General features: G+C 41.8%; 1 pseudogene; it reads left to right on the top strand.

Moving 5' to 3' along the window:
• Nucleotides 1-10,231: 10,231 nt before the first annotated feature.
• Nucleotides 10,232-11,687, top strand: LOC139580275 (fibrinogen- and Ig-binding protein-like; annotated as a pseudogene).
• Nucleotides 11,688-16,735: the final 5,048 nt, after the last annotated feature.

Here is a 16,735-nt window from a genome sequence, read left to right on the forward strand (position 1 = left end):
GACGAGACCCTCTATTTGAGAACAACCCACTCATCTACCCCATCCCTCCATCCCCCATCCCTCCATCCCTCCAACCCACTCGTCCACCCCATCCCTCCATCCCTCTAACCCACTCGTCCAACCCATCCCTCCATCCCTCCAACCCACTCGTCCAACCCATCCCTCCATCCCTCCAACCCACTCGTCCACCCCATCCCCCCATCCCTCCATCCCTCTAACCCACTCGTCCAACCCATCCCTCCATCCCTCCAACCCACTCGTCCAACCCATCCCTCCATCCCTCCAACCCACTCGTCCAACCCATCCCTCCATCCCTCCAACCCACTCGTCCACCCCATCCCTCCATCCCTCATCCCTCCATCCCTTCAACCCACTCGTCCACCCCATCCCTCCATCCCACAGACAATGTAACCTTGACCTTAACCCTGGGTCCTTCCTAATTGTGACCAACACAGTACCCTCTTCCCTACGTCACCTTTTCCATCTGTCTTAGTCCCCCCCCCCCCCCCCCAAACACCCCACTTCACGTTTCCCCCAACACCCCATCCCACGGACCATGTGACCTTGACCCTTAGACCAGCCCTAATTGAGAACCAACCCTCCCTTAACCCCAAACCTCTATCCCTCCATCAGCCCATCCCACGGACCATGTGACCTTGACCCTTAGACCAGCCCTAATTGAGACCAATCCCGTCCCTCCATCCCACGGTCCCCCTAAACACTTATGACCTCTGAACTACAGAGTGTATTCCAACCATGTTCTGTGGACAGCTGACAATCGCCCTCTGAGCTGAACATTCTCAAAGAGCCTTTAACTGAACTGCTGTTGGTCTGAAAACTAAGCAGCATGTTTTTTTTTGTAACTGATTAACGTGTTATTTATGATTTTATGATGTCCCAGCGGGAATCCAATTAAATGGCTCACAAACTATTTATTTATCCTTAGGGGAACATTTGGCTTGTGACGTCATGAGCACTTGGCCTGGCGTTTTTATGTTTACCATATACGGTAGCTACTCATAATTACGCAACATGATATCATTTTTTATTGTTTAAGAAGAAAGACATATGGACATAGTTTTATTTTCTTGTTTTTCGGTCCGTTTTGCAGCAGGTACTGGCTCAACGTGCTTTGGTTAGCACACAGAGAGAAGAGACATTGAAAAGGAGATGACGCTTTCATGTGCACGCTGCTTCATGTGAATCCTTCATCTAGTTGCACATTGATCATATCAAGGTACAGGGACGGAACGTAAGCTAAATGATAGTGAGACATTATGTTCATACGGTGTTGTTATGGAGAGGACATGAACATGACAGAACATCCGGCTCGCTGAGCAGCACACCCAAACCAATCAAGCAAAGAAATGGCACTAAGCACTTCATTTCCACGGCGACAGTGAGGTCAAACAACAGCTGTTAGCTCTGGTGTTTATTTCTCATGAAAAGGCAACTGGATGGAGGTTTGAATAAATGCTGGCTGTGAGTGACTGTCTAAAAGCCGCAGGAGCGAATACCATTTCTACAAAACACAGTCCCCACTTCATCTCAGCTACCTAAACAAACCTAACGTCAGACTGACTGTCGACAGACAGACAGACAGAGACAGACAGAGACAGACAGAGACAGACAGACAGACAGACAGACAGACAGACAGACAGACAGACAGACAGACAGACAGACAGACAGACAGACAGACAGACAGACAGACAGACAGACAGACAGACAGACAGACAGACAGACAGACAGACAGACAGACAGACAGACAGACAGACAGACAGACAGACAGACAGACAGACATACATACATACATACATACATACATGGATCCATCCAGTCAGTACAAGACCCTAGAAACATCAATAAGACGATACGGACAAATTCAAATGAACATTTTTAAATGAGATATATCCCAGGAATAGGGCATGAGGACCTGTGGGTTTACTGTGATCATCAAGAAACATCCACTTACAAATTTGTATTACCGTTTTTAAATATGAGATAACCAAGCACTTTGTGACCTCAGTATTTATTTGGAGCTGAGTGTTCTACCCGGCTCTATTTCTATTCTCTATACATATCTCTGGTTCTAACTAATCATTCCATATGTTAATCAACACTTGTCACGCTTGGTATAAAGGGATCGGGAGACAGGCGCAGGAATGCGTAATAGGGGTTTTTATTTACCCAAATTACAGCGTGCCGTGTAAAGGCACGGGGACCAAGACCAAACAAACACGTATACAAAACACAGGGTTGAGACCCAAACAAAAGAGCGAGGAGTACCTTGAATAAATACACAAGGGCAGAATGAGTAACACACGGGACGAGACCTGTAATCGTCTGCGCAGCGCATGCGCACGCGTAAGCCAAAACATCACAGCACAGGTACTCACACCACCAACGGACATTGTAACAATAATCGACAGGACAATGGAAACCAAAGGGCACATTTGTACAATTACAATCAGTGGGAATGGGGACAAGGTGTGGCGTAATGACAGTTCCGGAGGGATCTGTGACAACACTTGGCAAATGTAGTCTGTTGTTGAATTCATTAAGGGATGATGAACCATGTTTAGGTTTTTATCTGGAATGAATCGATTGATCATGCAGCTCTGGCTCATCAATAATTCCTCAGTGAAAAGCTTCTAAATAAGGATGTAGTATTCAGAGGGAGCTCATTGCTGGTGTATTTGCATTTATTAAACACCCCCCAATGTGGATTACTTTTGAAATCGATCTAAAGAAATGTAAACAATAAAGTAAAGTATAAAAATACTAGTATAAAAGAATACTTTAAAATACTTACTATAAAATATTTACTATAAAATACTTACTATAAAACACTACTATAAAAGACTACTATAAAATACTTACTATAAAATACTTACCATAAAGACTTACTATAAAATACCACTATAAAAGAATACTATAAAATAGTTACTATAAAATAGTTACTATAAAATATTTACTATAGAATACTTACTATAAAATACTTAACATAAAGACTTACTATAAAAGACCACTAAAAAGTATACTATAAAATACTTACCATAAAGACTTACTATAAAATACTTACTATAAAATATTACTATAAAAAATTACAATAGCTGCACATAATCTCACATTTTAAATCATATATACGCACGCAAAAATTACTCCCTGACATGATTATCGTTTTAACCAGTCTTTCAAATGGCAGCCTAAATACTTATCCTACACTATCGTTTTAACCTGTCTTTCAAATGGCAGCCTAAATACTTATCCTACACTATTGTTTAAACCTGTCTTTCAAATGGCAGCCTAAATACTTATCCTACACTCTCGTTTTAACCAGTCTTTCAAATGGCAGCCTAAATACTTATCCTACACTATCGTTTTAACCTGTCTTTCAAATGGCAGCCTAAATACTTATCCTACACTATCGTTTTAACATGTCTTTCAAATGGCAGCCTAAATACTTATCCTACACTATCGTTATAACCAGTCTTTCAAATGGCAGCCTAAATACTTATCCTACACTATCGTTTTAACATGTCTTTCAAATGGCAGCCTAAATACTTATCCCACACTATCGTTATAACCAGTCTTTCAAATGGCAGCCTAAATACTTATCCTTCACTATGTACCTGGATCATTTATATCTGATTAATGTTTGTAAATAACTTGTGTGTGTATATCACCAGTTGGATGAGTAATCAACATGATACTGTGTTGGATTTCCCATAGTCAAAGTGTAATATCTACAGTATTCATACATGAGCACCAGACCAACCAACCTTATACCAATCTCTGTAAGCTTCTTTGACAGTCAACTAACGTGACTGTACAGTACATGTTTGGTATGGTACTATAGGGTTAAGTAGTTCGGTCAACTTACGTGACTGTACAGTACATGTTTGGTATGGTACTATAGGGTTAAGTAGTTCGGTCAACTAACGTGACTGTACAGTACATGTTTGGTATGGTACTATAGGGTTAAGTAGTTCGGTCAACTTACGTGACTGTACAGTACATGTTTGGTATGGTACTATAGGGTTAAGTAGTTCGGTCAACTTACGTGAATGTAGTTGTTTGATACGTACAGTATATGGTTCAATGCCAACATTAGAGAAGCATAGAAATTATGTTATTATTATCTCAAATAGACTCTAACAAACTCTGTGTGATAATGATAAGAGCCACACCCTCTGTGTGATAACGATAAGAGCCATTCCCTCTGTCTGATAATGATTAGAGCCATCCCCTCTGTTTTAATGGTTAGAGCCATCCCTCTGTGTGATAATGATTAGAGCCATCCCTCTGTTTTAATGGTTAGAGCCATCCCTCTGTTTGATAATGATTAGAGCCATCCCTCTGTGTGATAATGATTAGAGCCATCCCCTCTGTTTTAATGGTTAGAGCCATCCCTCTGTGTGATAATGATTAGAGCCATCCCTCTGTTTTAATGGTTAGAGCCATCCCCTCTGTTTGATAATGATTAGAGCCATCCCTCTGTTTGATAATGATTAGAGCCATCCCTCTGTGTGATAATGATAAGAGCCATCCCCTCTGTGTGATAATGATAAGAGCCATCCCCTCTGTTTTAATGGTTAGAGCCATCCCCTCTGTTTGATAATGATAAGAGCCATCCCCTCTGTGTGATAATGATTAGAGCCATCCCCTCTGTTTTAATGGTTAGAGCCATCCTCTCTGTTTGATAATGATTAGAGCCATCCTGTCTGTTTAATAATGATAAGAGCCATCCCTCTGTTTGATAATGATAAGAGCCATCCCTCTGTGTGATAATGATTAGAGCCATCCCCTCTGTTTTAATGGTTAGAGCCATCCCCTCTGTTTTAATGGTTAGAGCCATCCCCTCTGTTTTAATGGTTAGAGCCATCCTCTCTGTTTGATAATGATTAGAGCCATCCCGTCTGTTTGATAATGATAAGAGCCATCCCTCTGTGTGATAATGATAAGAGCCATCCCTCTGTGTGATAATGATAAGAGCCATCCCCTCTGTTTTAATGGTTAGAGCATCCCCTCTGTTTTAATGGTTAGAGCCATCCCCTCTCTTTTAATGGTTAGAGCCATCCCCTCTGTTTGATAATGATTAGAGCCATCCCGTCTGTTTTAATGGTTAGAGCCATCCCCTCTGTTTTAATGGTTAGAGCCATCCCCTCTGTTTTAATGGTTAGAGCCATCCCCTCTGTTTTAATGGTTAGAGCCATCCCCTCTGTTTGATAATTATTAGAGCCATCCCGTCTGTTTAATAATTATAAGAGCCATCCCTCTGTTTGATAATGATAAGAGCCATCCCCTCTGTTTTAATGGTTAGAGCCATCCCCTCTGTTTGATAATTATTAGAGCCATCCCATCTGTTTAATAATGATAAGAGCCATCCCTCTGTTTGATAATGATAAGAGCCATCCCTCTGTGTGATAATGATAAGAGCCATCCCCTCTGTTTTAATGGTTAGAGCCATCCCCTCTGTTTTAATGGTTAGAGCCATCCCCTCTGTTTGATAATTATTAGAGCCATCCCATCTGTTTAATAATGATAAGAGCCATCCCTCTGTTTGATAATGATAAGAGCCATCCCTCTGTGTGATAATGATTAGAGCCATCCCCTCTGTTTTAATGGTTAGAGCCATCCCCTCTGTTTTAATGGTTAGAGCCATCCTCTCTGTTTGATAATGATTAGAGCCATCCCGTCTGTTTGATAATGATAAGAGCCATCCCTCTGTGTGATAATGATAAGAGCCATCCCTCTGTGTGATAATGATAAGAGCCATCCCCTCTGTTTTAATGGTTAGAGCCATCCCCTCTGTTTAATGGTTAGAGCCATCCCCTCTGGCATTTTCATTGGGTAAGCATTAGAATAAGCCGATTCAATATTTGCAGCCGTAGGTGATAATATCTCTCTAGGTGCTGATCCGTCCTCAGTATTGTGAAATAGTTATAATATTAAGGTAAGATTTGCATGGCTGATTGGAGAGCATTCTTGTCAATCATATCAGTGTCTGACAAATGCTCCACCACGCACTTAGAGACCGTTCTTGCTGCATGCTGTTCATATAAAGGTGAAGGTTAAATAAAGGTTAAATAAAGGTGAAATAAAATAAATTAATATCTCACAATGAGAAAACAAAGTAGAAAACATTAACATGTTGATAATATTCTTAGGATTTCATAGTGCTTATTTCCCCATATACCGTTAATACATGTACAGTCGTGGCCAAAAGGTTGGAGAATGACACAAATATGAATTTTCACAAAGTCTGCTGCCTCAGTGTGTATGATGGCAATTTGCATATACTCCAGAATGTTATGAAGAGTGATCAGATGAATTGCAATTAATTGCAAAGTCCCTCTTTGCCATGCAAATGAACTGAATCCCCCAAAAACTTTTCCACTGCATTTCAGCCCTGCCACAAAAGGACCAGCTGACATCATGTCAGTGATTCTCTCGTTAACACAGGTGTGAGTGTTGACGAGGACAAGGCTGGAGATCACTCTGTCATGCTGATTGAGTTCGAATAACAGACTGGAAGCTTCAAAAGGAGGGTGGTGCTTGGAATCACTGTTCTTCCTCTGTCATCCATGGTTACCTGCAAGGAAACACGTGGCGACCTCATTGTAATGCACAAAAAGGGCTTCACAGGCAAGGATATTGCTGCCAGTAAGATTGCACCTAAATCAACCATTTATCGGATCATCAAGAACTTCAAGGAGAGCGGTTCAATTGTTGTGAAGAAGGCTTCAGGGCGCCCAAGAAAGTCCAGCAAGCGCCAGGACCGTCTCCTAAAGTTCATTCAGCTGTGGGATCGGGGCACAACCAGTACAGAGCTTGCTCAGGAATGGCAGCAGGCAGGTGTGAGTGCATCTGCACACACAGTGAGGCGAAGACTGTTGGAGGATAGCCTTGTGTCAAGAAGGGCAGCAAAGAAGCCACTTCTCTCCAGGAAAAACATCAGGGACAGACTGATATTCTGCAAAAGGTACAGGGATTGGACTGCTGAGGACTGGGGTAAAGTCATTTTCTCTGATGAATCCCCTTTCCGATTGTTTGGGGCATCCGGAAAAAAGCTTGTCCGGAAAAGACATGGTGAGCGCTACCATCAGTCCTGTGTCATGCCAACAGTAAAGCATCCTTAGACCATTCATCTGTGGGGTTGCTTCTCAGCCAAGGGAGTGGGCTCACTCACAATTTTGCCTAAGAACACAGCCATGAATAAAGAATGGTACCAACACATCCTCTGAGAGCAACTTCTCCCAACCATCCAGGAACAGTTTGGTGACGAACAATGCCTTAAGGCAAAAGTGATAACTAAGTGGTTCGGGGAACAAAACATCAATATTTTGGGTCCATGGCCAGGAAACTCCCCAGACTTTAATCCCATGGAGAACTTGTGGTCAATCCTCAAGAGGCGGGTGGACAAACAAAAACTCACAAATTCTGACAAACTTCAAGCTTTGATTATGCAAGAATAGGCTGCCATCAGTCAGGATGTGGCCCAGAAGTTAATTGACAGCATGCCAGGGCAGATTGCAGAGGTCTTGAAAAAGAAGGGTCAACACTGCAAATATTGACTCTTTGCATCAACTTCATGTAATTGTCAATAAAAGCCTTTGACACTTATGAAATGCTTGTAATTATACTTCAGTATTCCATAGTAACATCTGACAAAAATATCTAAAGACACTGAGGCAGCAGACTTTGTGAAAATTAATATTTGTGTCATTCTCAAAACTTTTGACCACGACTGTACTGCTTCCTTCCCTACTACTGTTCCTACATGTACTGCTTCCTTCCCTACTACTGTTCCTACATGTACTGCTTCCTTCCCTACTACTGTTCCTACATGTACTGCTTCCTTCCCTACTACTGTTACTACATGTACTGCTTCCTTCCCTACTACCGTTACTACATGTACTGCTTCCTTCCCTACTACTGCTACTACATGTACTGCTTCCTTCCCTACTACTGCTACTACATGTACTGCTTCCTTCCCTACTACTGTTACTACATGTACTGCTTCCTTCCCTACTACTGTTACTACATGTACTGCTTCCTTCCCTACTACTGTTCCTACATGTACTGCTTCCTTCCCTACTACTGTTCCTACATGTACTGCTTCCTTCCCTACTACTGTTACTACATGTACTGCTTCCTTCCCTACTACTGTTCCTACATGTACTGCTTCCTTCCCTACTACTGTTCCTACATGTACTGCTTCCTTCCCTACTACTGTTACTACATGTACTGCTTCCTTCCCTACTACTGTTACTACATGTACTGCTTCCTTCCCTACTACTGTTACTACATGTACTGCTTCCTTCCCTACTACTGTTCCTACATGTACTGCTTCCTTCCCTACTACTGTTCCTACATGTACTGCTTCCTTCCCTACTACTGTTACTACATGTACTGCTTCCTTCCCTACTACTGTTCCTACATGTACTGCTTCCTTCCCTACTACTGTTCCTACATGTACTGCTTCCTTCCCTACTACTGTTACTACATGTACTGCTTCCTTCCCTACTACTGTTACTACATGTACTGCTTCCTTCCCTACTACTGTTACTACATGTACTGCTTCCTTCCCTACTACTGTTCCTACATGTACTGCTTCCTTCCCTACTACTGTTCCTACATGTACTGCTTCCTTCCCTACTACTGTTACTACATGTACTGCTTCCTTCCCTACTACTGTTCCTACATGTACTGCTTCCTTCCCTACTACTGTTCCTACATGTACTGCTTCCTTCCCTACTACTGTTACTACATGTACTGCTTCCTTCCCTACTACTGTTCCTACATGTACTGCTTCCTTCCCTACTACTGTTCCTACATGTACTGCTTCCTTCCCTACTACTGTTACTACATGTACTGCTTCCTTCCCTACTACTGTTACTACATGTACTGCTTCCTTCCCTACTACTGTTACTACATGTACTGCTTCCTTCCCTACTACTGTTCCTACATGTACTGCTTCCTTCCCTACTACTGTTCCTACATGTACTGCTTCCTTCCCTACTACTGTTACTACATGTACTGCTTCCTTCCCTACTACTGTTCCTACATGTACTGCTTCCTTCCCTACATGTACTACAGGTGCTAAAGCAGCTAGAGTCCCCAATACATGGCACAGAGCAACACACAGCTGACTAAAGTCTCAGACTCTCCTACAGCCTTACAAACATCAGATTAAAACGGCCTGCCACGAAGTTATCAGTCCCAGCAAGTCCTTGGGCTTGTAACAAACTTTTCCATGGAGGTTACAGATGTTAAATGCTCATGTTTTGGTTGAGCTAGACGTGAGAGCACATAAACAGAGTAACCGAGGACCCGTAGACTACTACTTCATTAAGAGACATAGCATCACTATGATGGGTGCTGTTCTCATGGTGGTGCTGTTCTCATGGCGGTGCTGTTCTCATGGCGGTGCTGTTCTCATGGTGGTGCTGTTCTCATGGTGGTGCTGTTCTCATGGCGGTGCTGTTCTCATGGCGGTGCTGTTCTCATGGTGGTGCTGTTCTCATGGCGGTGCTGTTCTCATGGTGGTGCTGTTCTCATGGTGGTGCTGTTCTCATGGCGGTGCTGTTCTCATGGCGGTGCTGTTCTCATGGTGGTGCTGTTCTCATGGCGGTGCTGTTCTCATGGCGGTGCTGTTCTCATGGTGGTGCTGTTCTCATGGTGGTGCTGTTCTCATGGTGTTGCTGTTCTCATGGCGGTGCTGTTCTCATGGTGTTGCTGTTCTCATGGTGTTGCTGTTCTCATGGCGGTGCTGTTCTCATGGTGGGGCTGTTCTCATGGTGTTGCTGTTCTCATGGTGGTGCTGTTCTCATGGTGGTGCTGTTCTCATGGTGGTGCTGTTCTCATGGTGTTGCTGTTCTCATGGTGGTGCTGTTCTCATGGTGGTGCTGTTCTCATGGTGTTGCTGTTCTCATGGTGGTGCTGTTCTCATGGTGGTGCTGTTCTCATGGTATTGCTGTTCTCATGGTGTTGCTGTTCTCATGGTGTTGCTGTTCTGATGGTGGTGCTGTTCTCATGGTGGTGCTGTTCTCATGGTGGTGCTGTTCTCATGGCGGTGCTGTTCTCATGGTGGTGCTGTTCTCATGGTGGTGCTGTTCTGTCTGGAGCATGGGGGGGGGGGGGGGGGGCTCAGGGAGAGAGTTATGGGGGAGCTCCAGTAACAATCCAAGCCAACCCGGTCTGGGATGAGCTGAGAGCGCTGAGAGACATGGTGGTGGAACAGAGAGTGGAGCTGAGGAACATGGAAACCAGACTGAGGGACAGCGAGGACAAGCTGAACGAGATGAATATCAATCTGGTCCTCACTACAAGAACCGTGGAGGATTTGGAGACAGAGAATACAGCTCAAGCTAATGAACTGACAACCATAGGAGCCAGAGTGACAGCCAGTGAGACAGAGGTGGAGGAGCTGAAGAGAGATAATGTAGCTTTGGAGGCCAGAGTGACAGCCCGTGAGACAGAGGTGGAGGAGCTGAAGAGAGATAATGTAGCTTTGGAGGCCAGAGTGACGGCCAGTGAGACAGAGGTGGAGGAGCTGAAGAGAGATAATGTAGCTTTGGAGGCCAGAGTGACAGCCAGTGAGACAGAGGTGGAGGAGCTGAAGAGAAATAATGTAGCTTTGGAGGCCAGAGTGACTGCCAGTGAGACAGAGGTGGAGGAGCTGAAGAGAGATAATGTAGCTTTGGAGGCCAGAGTGACAGCCAGTGAGACAGAGGTGGAGGAGCTGAAGAGAGATAATGTAGCTTTGGAGGCCAGAGTGACAGCCAGTGAGACAGAGGTGGAGGAGCTGAAGAGAGATAATGTAGCTTTGGAGGCCAGAGTGACAGCCAGTGAGACAGAGGTGGAGGAGCTGAAGAGAGATAATGTAGCTTTGGAGGCCAGAGTGACAGCCAGTGAGACAGAGGTGGAGGAGCTGAAGAGAGATAATGTAGCTTTGGAGGCCAGAGTGACAGCCAGTGAGACAGAGGTGGAGGAGCTGAAGAGAGATAATGTAGCTTTGGAGGCCAGAGTGACAGCCAGTGAGACAGAGGTGGAGGAGCTGAAGAGAGATAATGTAGCTTTGGAGGCCAGAGTGACAGCCAGTGAGACAGAGGTGGAGGAGCTGAAGAGAGATAATGTAGCTTTGGAGGCCAGAGTGACAGCCAGTGAGACAGAGGTGGAGGAGCTGAAGAGAGATAATGTAGCTTTGGAGGCCAGAGTGACAGCCAGTGAGACAGAGGTGGAGGAGCTGATGAGAGATAATGCAAAAAGACCAAAGGTGGCTTTCTCTGCTGCTTTGACAGACCCAGGATATGTCGGCCCTTTCAACACTGACAAAACTCTTGTCTTCAACAAAGTCTTCACCAACATCGGCAACACTTACAGCACAACCACAGGCCTCTTCACTGCACCCGTGAGAGGAGTCTACTACTTCAGGTTCCCTGCTTTTGAAAACAAACGCACCTCTCTGTACGTTGGGGTGCGCTTAAACAAGAACAACCAGCAAGTCCTTTGGAATCATATATATAAAAGTGATGGTGATAATGTGTTTTTTATCCAATGCAATATCTCTACTGCTGGCGGAGGGGGACCAGTTATCCCTGTGCCTTCCTTCAAATCACGGACTCTATGGTGATCTGAATCTCCAAAGCACTTTCAGTGGCTTCCTGCTCTTCCCAATGTGAGGGGGAATAACGCCTGGGTGATGGGTTTTCCTACCTGTACTACAGTGTAATATGTTATTTAAAAAAAAAAATAACGACAACTAGAAAACAACTTCAGACGTATTGAACTCACAGAGTGGTGTTAGTAATATGATATTGTTTGAAGTGTATCCGGCTAATAAAGGATAGTAGGTAATAGAGTATTTTACTGAGACACTGTGAACTCAGTGTACCAGTCTAAACATCTACCACAAAATCCAATTGCTGTATAAAACACTGTTTTTTTCCCACCTTGCTTTGCCCACCGATTAAACAGCTTAAATGTTTTACTATCTGAATAATTTTTTCACACATGATATATTATTACATATTATTATTATGTTATTGTTATATGTTATTGTTATATGTTATTATTATATGCTATTATTACATGTTATTACACATTATTACATGTTATTACACGTTATTACATGTTATTACACGCTATTACACGTTATTACATGCTATTATGTTATTACTCTTTATTACACGTTATTACATGCTATTATGTTATTACACATTATTACATGGTATTACTCTTTATTACACGCTATTACATGCTATTATGTTATTACATGTTATTACTTGTTATTACACGTTATTACACGTTAGTACATGTTATTACATATTATTACACGTTATTGCATGCTATTATGTTATTACACGTTATTACATGTTATTGCATGTTATTATGTTATTACATATTATTACATGTTATTACACGTTATTACATGCTATTATGTTATTACACGTTAGTACACGTTATTACATGTTATTATGTTATTACATATTATTACATGTTATTACACGTTATTGCATGCTATTATGTTATTACATGTTATTACACGTTATTACATGTTATTATGTTATTACATATTATTACATGTTATTACACGTTATTACATGCTATTATGTTATTACACATTATTACATGCTGTTATGTTATTACATATTATTACATGTTATTACACGTTATTACATGCTATTATGTTATTACACGTTATTACACGTTATTACACGTCATTACATGCTATTATGTCATTACACGTCATTACGCGTTATTACACGTTATTACATGCTGTTATGTTATTACATGCTATTATGTTATTACATGTTATTATATTATTTCAAGTCTGTAGCTAACCTGACTCTGGGGTTCCATCCCACCCTTTCCCCACAGGGCTCTGGTCAAAAGTAGTGCACCATGTAGTACACAGCCATTTAGGATGTAACCTGGGTCTTCCCACTATCGTTGTAACCAGCAGGGGTTGTCACGTAGCCGAAAGGCAGGTACAAACTAGCGTTCCATTTAAAGTGACCTGTGATTCCATGTCTATGTATATAGGGCAGCAGCCTCTAAGGTGCAGGGTTGAGTAACCAGGTGGTAGCAGGTTACTCGAGTAGATCTGTCAACACTCACAGGTATAAATTCAATTTCACATGATAGCCAACTATAGACACCAGCTATGGAAGTCAAATAGAAAACCAAGAGTTCCCTTAAAAAAAGGCAAGATTGAAATCAAAAAAGGAAATCATTTCAATTGACTACTAAAGGTTGACTACAACTCTATGTCCATTGGTGTCTGTCACCAGTCCCGCCCATTTGTGACATACATAAACTTACTGTAGGCCCACCTGTCCCACAACTGACATCAGGTATTGCCAGGTGATGTATTTTTGGATGAAATGACCTTGTCACATGGGCAACAGCAACAACAACCACACGAGGAAAGAAACCAGAATCAAACTTATATTCTTCTATTTGTCTTTCATCAGCCAACTTTAGTGTTTCATTGTGGTGTGAACTGGTGGACAGAGCGTGGAGACAAGGCAGAATATCAGTCAACAGATGTTTTAAAAATGTGTTTTTCACACATCGGGATGGGAGAGGTGTTTTTAGAACATTCCAACGGCAATAATAAAGTCGACACTTGACTGTTTAGATGCGAGACCAAACTAATGGTATTATCACAATCAAAAGCCAATGGGGGTAAAAAAAAGCCAATAGCCTTCCATGTGTGACACATTAACTAGTAGCCTTCCATGTGTGACACGTTAACTAGTAGCCTTCCATGTGTGACACGTTAACTAGTAGCCTTCCATGTGTGACACGTTAACTAGTAGCCTTCCATGTGTGACACGTTAACTAGTAGCCTTCCATGTGTGACACGTTAACTAGTAGCCTTCCATGTGTGACACGTTAACTAGTAGCCTTCCATGTGTGACACGTTAACTAGTAGCCTTCCATGTGTGACACGTTAACTAGTAGCCTTCCATGTGTGACACGTTAACTAGTAGCCTTCCATGTGTGACACGTTAACTAGTATCCTTCCATGTGTGACACATTAACTAGTATCCTTCCATGTGTGACACATTAACTAGTAGCCTTCCATGTGTGACACGTTAACTAGTAGCCTTCCATGTGTGACACGTTAACTAGTAGCCTTCCATGTGTGACACATTAACTAGTAGCCTTCCATGTGTGACACGTTAACTTGTAGCCTTCCATGTGTGACACGTTAACTAGTAGCCTTCCATGTGTGACACGTTAACTAGTAGCCTTCCATGTGTGACACGTTAACTAGTAGCCTTCCATGTGTGACACGTTAACTTTTACTTGGTACTCATCCCGGATCCGGGAGCACCCCCCACAGTAAAAAAGCTGACTAGCATAGCCTAGCATAGCGTCACAAGTAAATACTAGCATCTAAATATCATTAAATCACAAGTCCAAGACACCAGATGAAAGATACAGATCTTGTGAATCCAGCCATCATTTCTGATTTTTAAAATGTTTTACAGGGAAGACACAATATGTAAATCTATTAGCTAACCACGATAGCAAAAGACACAACTTTTTTATCTCCACCATTTTTTTCCTGCATGGGCAGCTATCACAATTTCGACTAAATAAAGATATATATAGCCACTAACCAAGAAACAACTTCATAAGATGACAGTCTGATAACATATTTATGGTATAGCATATGTTTTTTTAGAAAAATGTGCATATTTCAGGTATAAATCACAGTTCTACATTGCAGCTGCAATCTGAAATAGCGTTGGAAGCAGCCGGAATAATTACAGAGACCGACGTCAATTACCAAAATACTCATCCTAAAACATTTCTGAAAAATACACAGCATACAGCAAATGAAAGACCAACATCTTGCGAATCCAGCCATCATATCTGATTTTTAAAATGTTTTACAGGGAAGACACAATATGTAAATCTATTAGCTAACCACGTTAGCAAAAGACACCACTTTTTTTACTCCACCAGTTTTTTACTCCATCAGTAGCTATCACTAATTCGACTAAATAAAGATATATATAGCCACTAACCAAGAAACAACTTCATAAGATGACAGTCTGATAACATATTTATGGTATAGCATATGTTTTTTTTAGAAAAATGTGCATTTTTCAGGTATAAATCATAGTTTACCATTGCAGCCACTATCACAAAACTCACCAAAGCGACTAGAATAACTACAGAGAGCAACGTGTATTACCTAATTAATCATCATAAAACATTTCAGCGTACAGCAATTGAAATACACAGATCTTGTGAATCCAGACAATATTTCAGATTTTCTAAGTGTTTTACAGCGAAAACACAATATATCGTTATATTAGCATACCACATGAGCTAACATCACCCCAGCATTGATTCAAGGCAAAAAGCGCGATAACGTTATCACCACCAAAATATATTAATTTTTGCACTAACCTTCTCAAAATTCTTTAGATGACAGTCCTGTAACATCATATTACACAATGCATATAGAGTTTGTTCGAAAATGTGCATATTTAGCATCACAAATCGTGGTTATGCAATGTAATCTGTCAAAACATGGCATGCATTCTGGCCGGCGCCATCTTGGAAAGGCACCTAAGTTTACGATTATTTATCGATTAGATTGACAAAAAAAATACAGGTTGGACAGCTAATGAAAGATGCATTAGTTATTAATGCAACCGCTGAGTTAGATTTTTAAAATTAACGTTACTAGACATACAGTGTGCGTTGCAGCCAGACTAGTGCCGCAACAATGGCCGACAAATGCGTTTACATTTTTCCACATAAATACGGAATAAAATCATAAATAGCTCTTACTTTTGGACAAGCTTCCATCAGTATCTTGGGCAAGGTGTCCTTTGTCCAAAAGAATCGTTGCTTTGTTGTAAAACGTCCTCTTCAACTTCGGAACTAGCAGCTAACAATAGCTACGTGGCACACACATGTCCAAATCCTCAAACGCAATACTACGAAAATTCCGAAAATAGCAATATACTCGCATAAACTGATATAAATCGGTTTCAAATAACTTCGTTATGATGTTTCTAACACCTATATCGAATTAAATTACAGACGGACATATCTAAGGCCGATAACTGAGCGTTTCAAAATGCTATCCTGAGGTCTTGCGTTGCGTAATGGCGGAAGTCGAAAAGAGAGCGCACTTCGTTCCTTGCCCTTTTATAAGCTCTGAGAAATACGTAGAAACACCATTCCACTTCTCATTGGTTACTGACATCCAGGGGAAGGCGGGTGCAGTTCATTTCGATCCATAGGGCACACACAGAGCTTTAAACTGATCTGAGAACAGAGACTATTTTTCTGACCTTCGCATGTCCTGTCATGATTTTCGCTGTAGAAAGAGTTCTGGTTCACCCACAGACATAATTCAAACGGTTTTAGAAACTAGAGATTGTTTTCTATCCAATAGTAATAATAATATGCATACTGTACGAGCAAGAATTTAGTATGAGGCAGTTTAATTTGGAGACGATATTTTCCAAAGTGGAAACAGCACCCCCTGTATTGAGAAAAGGTTTTTAACTAGTAGCCTTCCATGTGTGACACGTTAACTAGTAGCCTTCCATGTGTGACACATTAACTAGTAGCCTTCCATGTGTGACACGTTAACTAGTAGCCTTCCATGTGTGACACGTTAACTAGTAGCCTTCCATGTGTGACACGTTAACTAGTAGCCTTCCATGTGTGACACGTTAACTAGTAGCCT

This window comes from Salvelinus alpinus, chromosome 7 (assembly GCF_045679555.1).
Source record: "Salvelinus alpinus chromosome 7, SLU_Salpinus.1, whole genome shotgun sequence".
Lineage (NCBI taxonomy): Eukaryota > Metazoa > Chordata > Actinopteri > Salmoniformes > Salmonidae > Salvelinus > Salvelinus alpinus.